General features: G+C 40.9%; 1 pseudogene; it reads left to right on the forward strand.

Annotated features, from left to right (window-relative positions):
• The first annotated feature begins 385 nt into the window (after nt 1-385).
• LOC143611589 (putative mitochondrial protein AtMg00860 pseudogene) lies at nt 386-1,123 on the forward strand (annotated as a pseudogene).
• The last annotated feature ends 8,180 nt before the right edge of the window (nt 1,124-9,303 follow it).

Genomic DNA, 9,303 nt, shown 5'->3' on the forward strand with positions numbered 1-9,303 from the left:
CCTCACAGGCGGCTCTCCAACAATGGCTTTCTCTCGAGGATATTTCAAATTCTGATCATGACTTTGCTGCAATGAGTCATCTGGATGGTTTGTTCTCTTCACCTTTGTCTCCAGTCCACTTAGCCGACTTGCAAGCTTTACTCAATATGTACACAACCATGTTCTAGAGTTCAACTGGGTTACCTCCAGTTCGCTGTCATGATCATGGGATTACACTTGTGACTTCATAACTGATTGCAGTTCGACCTTACCGTTATCCCCACGTCCAAAAAACTTAAATTGAGCGCAAAGTTCAGGAACTCCTGTCATTAAAATGATTCGCCCTAGTTGCAGTGCTTATTCCAGTCCTGTTATTTTGGTTTGTTAAAAAGACAACTTATGGCGAATGTGTGTTAATTATCGGGCTCTCAACAAAGCTACCGTACCAGAAAAGTTTCCCATTCGTGTTGTGGATAAACTATTGGATGAGTTACATGGCGCTCAGTTTTTTACCAAGCTGGACTTAAAATCCGGTTGCAACCAGATCCGTATGCCCGAAGACAACTTTGAGAAAACTGCTTTTCGCACACATGATGGTCATTACGAATACCTCGTCATGCCGTTCGGGTTGACAAATGCACCTGCAACATTCCAAGCTATAATGAACGGTGTTTTTCATCCTTTTTTATGTAAGAAAGTGGTCATTTTTTATGACATTCTGATCTATAGTCCATCTTGGGAATCCCATTTATCTGACTTGCAATTGGTTTTTCAACTCCCTCACCATCAATTTATGATTAATCGTAAAAAATATTCATTTGGGCAGACCTCGGTTGAGTATTTGGATCATCTTATTGATGGCCAAGAAGTTTCTATGGATCCAAAGAAAGTGGAGGCAGTTATTGCGTGGCCTATTCAGAAAACTTTGAAAGGGTTAAGAGGTTTTTTGGGCTTAACGGGGTATTATCGTAAATTTGTCAATTATGAAAGCATTGCGAGACCCCTCACCGATTTGACAAAGAAAGTTGCTTTTGAATGGAATGAATCCGCTCAACAAGCCTTTGATCAGTTAAAGCACACTCTAGTTACAACTCCAGTTTTGGCTCTTCCCGATATTTCTAGCTCCTTTTGTTGTAGAGTGTGACGCTTTTGGGCATGGTATTGGAGTTGTGTTGATGCAACATCAGAAGCCCATTGCTTATTTTAGCAAGGCTTTGAGTGATCAGAACTTGGCCAAGTCAGCTTATGAGCGAGAAATGATGGCTTTGGTTCTCGCGGTCCAACATTGACCGTATTTGTTAAGGGCTCGGTTCATTGTGTATACTGACCAAAAGAGTCTGAAGTTTCTTTTGCAACAACGTGTATCCACACCTGACCAGCAAAACTGGGTTGCTAAATTACTGGGATATAACTTTGACATTCAATACAAACCTGGTCGAGAAAACCGAGCAGCCGATGCCTTATCTCAACGAGCTGACACGGGCGAATTTAGTCAAATTCTATTTGCCCCAATCTGGATATAGGGTGCCAGTTAATCGAGGAATCTAAGGCCGATGCTCACATCCAACAGCTGACTCGAGATTGTCAATCCTAATCTGCCAAATACCCCGAGTATTGTAACATCCTGTTTTCCCGTTTGGTTAATAAAATGAAAATATGAGTTATTATGAGTCTGCCTAGTGTTAGGTTAAATGGATATGGGTTATGGACTTGGGTCATGAAAGAAAGAAGAAAAATATCATGGGCTTAAGCCCATGATCCATAATATATAAACCTTAATTACCAAATAATCCATTAATTTTACTCATATTCTATACACCACCCAAAACACACACTTAAGCTCTCTCTCTAGTTTCTCTCTTTTCTCTAGCCGAACCAAGAAGGAAAACCGATCCCGATCAAAGGTAATGATAGTATGATGTTGTATGAACTCAAACCCGCTAGATCTAGTCGTGAAACGACCAGCCGACACCTTTAAACCGTTAAAGTTACGAGATCCTGGTGAAATCGGGTATGAACCGAGCAAAATATGAGCCTAGGGATCACCCTAGCTCAGATCTGGATCGAACGAGATGAAAAACGGTGAAAACGGTGGTGAAATACGCGAGATCTTCCTTTTCCGACGAGATCCCGATTTTCCTGCAAAGGCGGCGCCGGAAAGTGGGTACAAGGTTCAAAGAATGATTCTGACATTCTCTAACCTAACCCTAATTTGTTAGCCGAGAGTTAACAAACTAGCTTTAATTCGTGAGTTAATTCGTTAAAGTAAGGATGACGAACTAGCCCCAGTTCATTAAGTCCAATTCGTATGATGACCAGTTCATTATAAGGTCTAATTTGTTATGAGGACTGGTTCGTCATAAGGGTTTAGTTCGCTATGAATTTCAATTCGTCAACCGAACCATACGAATGAGGTCCAATTTGTTAAAAGGACCAGTTCTTCATAAGGACCAATTCGTTACAAGAACCAGTTCGTTATGATAGTCAATTCGTTAAAAACTGGGCAATGAACTAGAATTTTAATGAAATGACATAACAGTCCCTGGACTTAGAAAAGAATGATATAATTACATAATAGCCCTTGTACTTTGATAATTTATGAAAGATACCTTTAAAGGTTAACAAGTAGCGAGTAACTAACCGAATAACGAATCAATGAAGTAAAACCGGCTTAGACGCTTTAGATTAATGAAGTGAACAATAAGAAGAGCTAGAGCATTATTTATTATTGTGATGTTAAACAGTTAGTCTTTCACAGCTAAGGATGTGTGGTGGGTCTCGCTTAACTTCCAAGAGCTCGGAAAGCTTTTTGTCGAGCTTTGTGATTTCTTGGTTGAGAAAGTTGAGCTTGGAAGCCACATATTTGTGGTGGCCATCCACAACATGGAATTTTTCAAACCGAAGTAGTTCAACTTTGTTGATCAGCTCGATTACGCGAGCTTCAGTTTGGATGTTGCTTTCGACTTGGTCTCTCATAATGTTTTGTAGCCTCATGACCTCCTCCTCAAGGTTTGAGGAAGATTCATGTTGCTTGCCTTTCCTCACTGGCCTCCATTCAACTTTCTTAATTTCCATTTCAGTAATTTTTTTGTTTGGTGTGAATGGAATAGTGAGTTTTTACATGCATTATATAGAGACTGGAAAGTCGAACTCGGCCCCATGCTCATGAAAGCACGGCCCCGTGCTGCTAGGAGAATAAATGTTTCTGAGTCAGAGAATTGTACGAAGTCAGCGCGTATCATGCTGAAGATTCTGGAGTGACCAAGGCCTCTTTCTTTTAGAAGCACGGCCCGTGCTTTTAGTTATTGATATTTTCTTTTATATTTCAGCAAAACGCGAGAGCTGGAAAATTTTTAGGACGATCTTTAATATGTTATTTTAAGAGTTTAGTCTTCCAAAAAATTACTTTTCATTAAATTTAAATGTCCTAAAACAAATACGGGATAAGCCCGGTTTTCCTAAAGATATTAAAATATTTGGGTTAAGCCCGAAATTCCTAACACAATGAGCGTAAAGCACTTGTTGACACATGAAAACAAAAAATTAAGTTTCCTATATTTCCCCAAAAGGTTCTCCTCCTCCGAACGGCCCTGGTGGCGGAAAGTACGTGAAACCGAGAACTTGAAACTGGAGTTGTTTGTTAATTTCTTGAAGTTCCATTTTCATGTTCTCCACTGATTCGGTGAGTTGAACGAGACGCATCTCAGCAAGGAGATTCATTTCGGTGAGTTCCTTGACGAGTTCTTGAAGTTTCGAAAGAAGCTCGGTTTTGGAAACATGGCGGGCATCATTTCTTGGTTGTCGAGGAATGGGAATTGCTTCACTCATTTCAGTAGGCATGTTGAATTTTCAGAGAGGAGTGTTTTGGTTTTGGTTGGTGCAAGGAATGCTTTGGCAAGAGGTGCCTTTTATAGCCAACCAGACACCCAAGCACGACCCCATGGTTTTGGAAGCACGGCCCGTGTTTTTACTCTGATAATTTTGTTACAAACCAGTCTGACTGAGATTTTTGCAACGAAGATTCCGGCCCGCAATTTTTGGCACGGCACCGTGCTTCCTTAAGCACGCCCCCGTGTTTTTTTGGTTTTTGTAATATTTTTTTTAAGTAAAACAAATATTTACAAGGCCTAGTTTGTGGAGGTCTTGGCCAGACCTTGTTTCCTTAATTTTCTATTTAGGGAGTTGGAGGGTTACTACCTCCTAAACTTCTTCAAATGATCCATCGATATATGGTTTTAATCAGTGTCCATTGACTTTAAACTTTTGGCCGTTTGAATTTGTAATCTCGACTGTCCCATAGTCAAAGGCTGACTCAACTATGTATGGGCCTGTCCATCGTGATTTCAATTTTCCTGGGAAAAGACATAAACGTGTGTTATATAACAGCACACGATCGCCAACTTGGAACTTCTTGTTTCCTTTTAAATGGGCGTCGTGCAGACGTTTAGTCTTTTCTTTGTAAGACCAGGAATTTTCATAGGCCAATGTGCTTAGTTCTTCGATTTCGTGAATTTGATCTTCCTGGTGTATGCCGACGGACATTAAATCGAAGTTCACTGCTCTGGAGCCCAGTAGGCTTTGTGTTTTAGTTCTACTAGTGGATGACATGCTTTCCCATAAACTAGTTTGAAGGGTGTTGTTCCTATGGGGGTTTTGTAGGCTGTCCTAAGGGCCCACAAAGCATCATCTAACTTTTCTGCCCAATTTTTGTGATTCATCCCTATGGTTCTTTCTAAAATCCTTTTAATTCCTCGATTTGAGACCTCTACCTGCCCACTGGGTCTGAGGGTGGTATGCTGTTGCTAGTCGGTGGTGAACTCCATATTGCACTAAGACTTTGTCCATTAAAGCATTACAGAAGTGGGTACCTCTGTCGCTGATTAGGGCTTTTGGAGTACCGAATCGTGAAAAATAACTTTTTCAGAAATCGTACAACTACTCGAGCATCGTTAGTGGGAAGAGCCTGTGCTTCTACCCATTTAGATACGTAGTCGACTGCTACAAGGATGTATTTATTTCCGAATGAGTTAGGAAATGGGCCCATGAAATCTATTCCCCATACATCAAAGACTTCACAAATTTGAATGCCTTTCTGAGCCATCTCATTTTTGGCTGAGATGTTTCCGGATCTTTGACAAGCATCGCATGCTTGGATCAAAGCATGTGTGTCTTTGTATATGGTGGGCCAGAAAAATCCTGCATCAAACACTTTTCTGACCGTAGTGGCGGTACCGTGGTGTCCACCAGTAGGTACTTCATGGCAGTGTTTGAGAATATCTAAGGTTTCCTTTCCTGCTACACATCTACGAATAACCTGATCGGCACCTATCTTAAGCAAGTACGGATCTTCCCAGAAGTAGAACTTAAGGTCGGAAAAGAATTTCTTCCGTTGTTGATGAGTAAGTCCTTTTCATAGGATTCTACAAGCTAGATAGTTTGCGAAGTTGGTAAACCAAGGACTTTCGTCTTTCTCCTGTATGACTGCTTGGATATGCATGAGAACTTCATGTGGAAAATTATCATTGATTATTTCCTCGTGATGTTCCTCTGAAGCTGGGCATTCTAAGCGTGAGAGATGGTCTGCGGCTACGTTCTCTGCTCCTCTCTTGTCCTTGACTTCTATGTCGAATTCTTGGAGTAGTAGGATCCGTCGGATAAGTCTAGGTTTGGCATCTTGCTTGCTAAAGAGGTAACGTATGGCGGCATGGTCGGTGTAAACTATGGTTTTGGAAAGAACGAGGTATGATCTAAATTTTTCAAAGGCAAAAACTATTGCTAGTAACTCTTTTTCTGTTGTGGTGTAATTTTCTTGTGCATCGTTAAGAGTCTTACTAGCATAGTAAATTGGGTGAAAGTGTTTTTCCTTGCGTTGTCCAAGTACGGCTCCAACTGCAAAGTCACTTGCATCGCACATGATCTCGAATGGAAGGGTCCAATCGAGTGTAGTCATGATTGGTGCGTTGAAAAGTTTGTCTTCAATATGTTGAATGATTCAACACATTCTTCAGAAAAGACGAATGGTGCGTCTTTCTCCAAAAGTTTGGTCATAGGTCTAGCTATTTTGGAAAGGTCTTTTATGAAGCGACGGTAAAATCCTGCGTGACCTAGAAAACTTCTAATGGCTTTTACTGAGGTTGGGTGCGGAAGTTTGGATATTGTTTCTATTTATCCTTTATCGACTTCTAATCCTTTTTGAGAAATCTAGTGACCGAGGACGATGCCTTCTTTAACCATAAAGTGGCATTTCTCCCAGTTGAGTACTAGATTTACTTTCTCACACGTGGCTAACATTTTGTTGAGGTTTTTCAAGCAATGATCGAAAGAGTCTCCAAAGACTGAGAAGTCGTCCATGAATACTTCCATAGAGTGTTCGATCATTTCGTGAAAGATGGCCACCATGCATCGTTGGAAGGTGGCTGGAGCATTACATAGTCCAAATGGCATTCTTCGGTAGGCGAAGATTCCGTATGGACATGTAAAAGTGGTTTTCTCCTGATCTTCAGAAGCGATGGGAATTTGGAAATATCCGGAAAATCCGTCAAGAAAACAGTAGAACATTTTTCCAGATAATCTTTCAAGCATTTGATCGATGAAAGGAAGTGGAAAATGATCTTTTCTTGTGGCATCATTAAGTTTCCGGTAGTCAATGCAAACTCGCCAGCCTGTGATGGTCCTCATTGGTATTAGCTCGTCCTTCTCGTTCATTACAACTGTCATTCCTCCCTTCTTGGGTACTACTTGAACGGGACTAACCCAAGGTGAATTTGAGATTGGGTAGATTAATCCGGCATCAAGGAGTTTGATTACTTATTTTTTCACCACATCTTGCATGTTGGAATTAAGACGTCTTTGATGTTGGACCACGGGTTTGTATTCTTCTTCCATGAGAATTTTGTGTGTACAAAACGAAGGATTGATACCTTTGATATCAATGATCTTCCATGCGATGGCCTTCTTATGGCTCTTAAGAACCTTAAGAAGTTCGTCTTCCTCTTCTTTAGAAAGGTGAGATGAAATAATTACTGGGAGTTGAGAGTCTTTTTCTAGGAAGGCTTATTCGAGATGGTTTGGTAGTTCTTTTAACTCTAAGGCTGGTGGTTCTTCGATTGATGGTTTTGATTTTTCATTACATTCGGTGATCTCATATATTACTTCTGATGCTTCGTGACAGTCATCTTTGAGGTTTTCGTTTTCTAAAATGGCTATGTTGAGAGTTTTGTCTAAGACTTGCGTTTCTAGTGGGTTATTGATGGAGGAATCTCGCATATAGCAACTCACGATAGAATCTATGATGTCGACACAATATAATGTGTCATCATGATGTTGCGGATATTGCATAGATTTTCCTATGTCAAATGTGATTGCCTCGTCATTGACCCTGAGAGTGAGTTTTCTGGTACAAACGTCAATAATAGCCTTTGCAGTGGCTAAGAAGGGTCTTCCTAAAATCAGAGGTACACTTTTGCCTTCCTCCATGTCTAGAATTACAAAATCTACTGGGAAAACGAACTTGTCAATCTTGACAAGCATGTTTTCAACAATGCCCCGAGGATATTTAACAGATCGGTCAGCTAACTGAATGCTCATGCGGGTGGGCTTTGGTTCTCCTATCCCTAGTTTTGCAAAGACCACATAAGGCATTAAATTAATACTAGCTCCTAAGTCAGCTAGGGCATTGCTAACAGATAAATTTCCTATAAGACAAGGGATAGTAAAACTCCCTGGATCGGTCATTTTTGTTAGAATCTTGCTTTGGGGGACTGCTGAACATTCTTCACTCAGAGTGACATGAGAGAGTTTCTACAGCTTCCTCGTGTTTGTTAGTACTTCTTTGAGAAACTTGGCATATTTTGGCATTTGAGCGATGGCTTCGATAAAAGGGATGTTGATATGGAGTTGTTTGAAGAGTTCTAAAAACTTCCCGTACTGAGCTTCGAATCTCTCCTACTTCAGCCTTCCGGGGTAAGGAATAGGTGGAATATAAGTCCGGACTGGCCTTATCATGGAATTCCTTTTCCATAACTGGTTCTGAAGTGGGTGAGGCAACAGTGGTTGTACCGCTTTTGAGTGTAACAGCGTTAGCTGTCGCATTTAGGTTGGTGATTGTGTTGTTTTGAAGAGTGCCGGGTGGTCTTTCGGATAATTGTCGGGCAATTTGTCCGATTTGAGTTTCTAGATTCTGTAATGATGCTTGTTGACTTTTTAGGTCGGCTTCATGTTTTAATAATACTCCGCTGATATCAACAGCTCTTGAGTCGGCCATCTTCTCTGCTTCACTTGTTTTGGTCATAATTTGGATCAACATTTCTTCGATTTTCGAGTAGCTTGGATATTGATGGCTACTAGAACTTTGATCTTGAAATTGGGGTTTTGGTTGGAAGGGTTCATTCATTGGTCTTTTCTCGAATCCGGGTAAAGGTTGAGTGTTACCTCCATCTTTCCAATTGAAATTCGGGTGGTTTCTCCATCTTGGATTGTAGTTATTGCTGAAAGCGTTGTTCTGTCGAGCGATGAAATCGACTTCTTCCATGGCCATAATGGCTTGTTTACAGTCACTTTCTTTATGACTTCCTCCACAAGTGTCACAGGTGAATCTGGTTTTTTATAGCTCGGCTTAAAGTTGTTCGAATTTTTTAGAAATGGCTTCAAGTTGTGTTGTGACAAGAGTGTTGGAATCGACGTGGTGTATTCCTTTATGGGTTGGTGTAGATCTTGGTGGGTTGTAAGTGAAACTCTTCTTTGCAGCTTTCTCCAGGACTTCAAATGCTTCGTTAGGTGATTTGGATCCCAGGCTCCACCGGCGATTTGGTCGATAGCCTGTTTGTTTTGACTGGATTGTGTGTCAAAGAAAGTTTGTACTTGCAACCATACGCTCAGTCCATGATGTGGGAATCTTCTCAGAAGACTTTTTTATCTCTCCCATGCTGCGTGTAACGATTCATCATCATCGGTCCGGAATCTGGTAATGCTGGCTCGGTATTTGGCAGTTTTATCTGGCGGAAAATATTTGAGGAGAAACTGTTCAACCATCTGGTCCCAGGTAGTGATGGAGCCAGAGGTGAGAGATTCTATTCATTCTAATGCTTGACCCCTTAGAGAGAAAGGAAAGAGTTTGAGTTTGATTTGATCTTCTGAACAATTTTGGATTTTAAATGTTCCGCAGATTCGTAAGAATCGAGATATATGAGAAAGAGGGTCTTCGTCGAGAAGACCATGAAATTGAACTGAATTTTCCACCATGTGAATGGTGCTTGATTTGATTTCGAAATGTTCAGTGATGTCGGGTGGAGCCATTCCATTGCCATAACTTTCGATAGTTGGCTT

This window comes from Bidens hawaiensis, unplaced genomic scaffold (genome assembly GCF_021521415.1).
Source record: "Bidens hawaiensis isolate Kalapana, Puna unplaced genomic scaffold, B.hawaiensis_p1.1 tig00000237_1, whole genome shotgun sequence".
NCBI lineage: Eukaryota > Viridiplantae > Streptophyta > Magnoliopsida > Asterales > Asteraceae > Bidens > Bidens hawaiensis.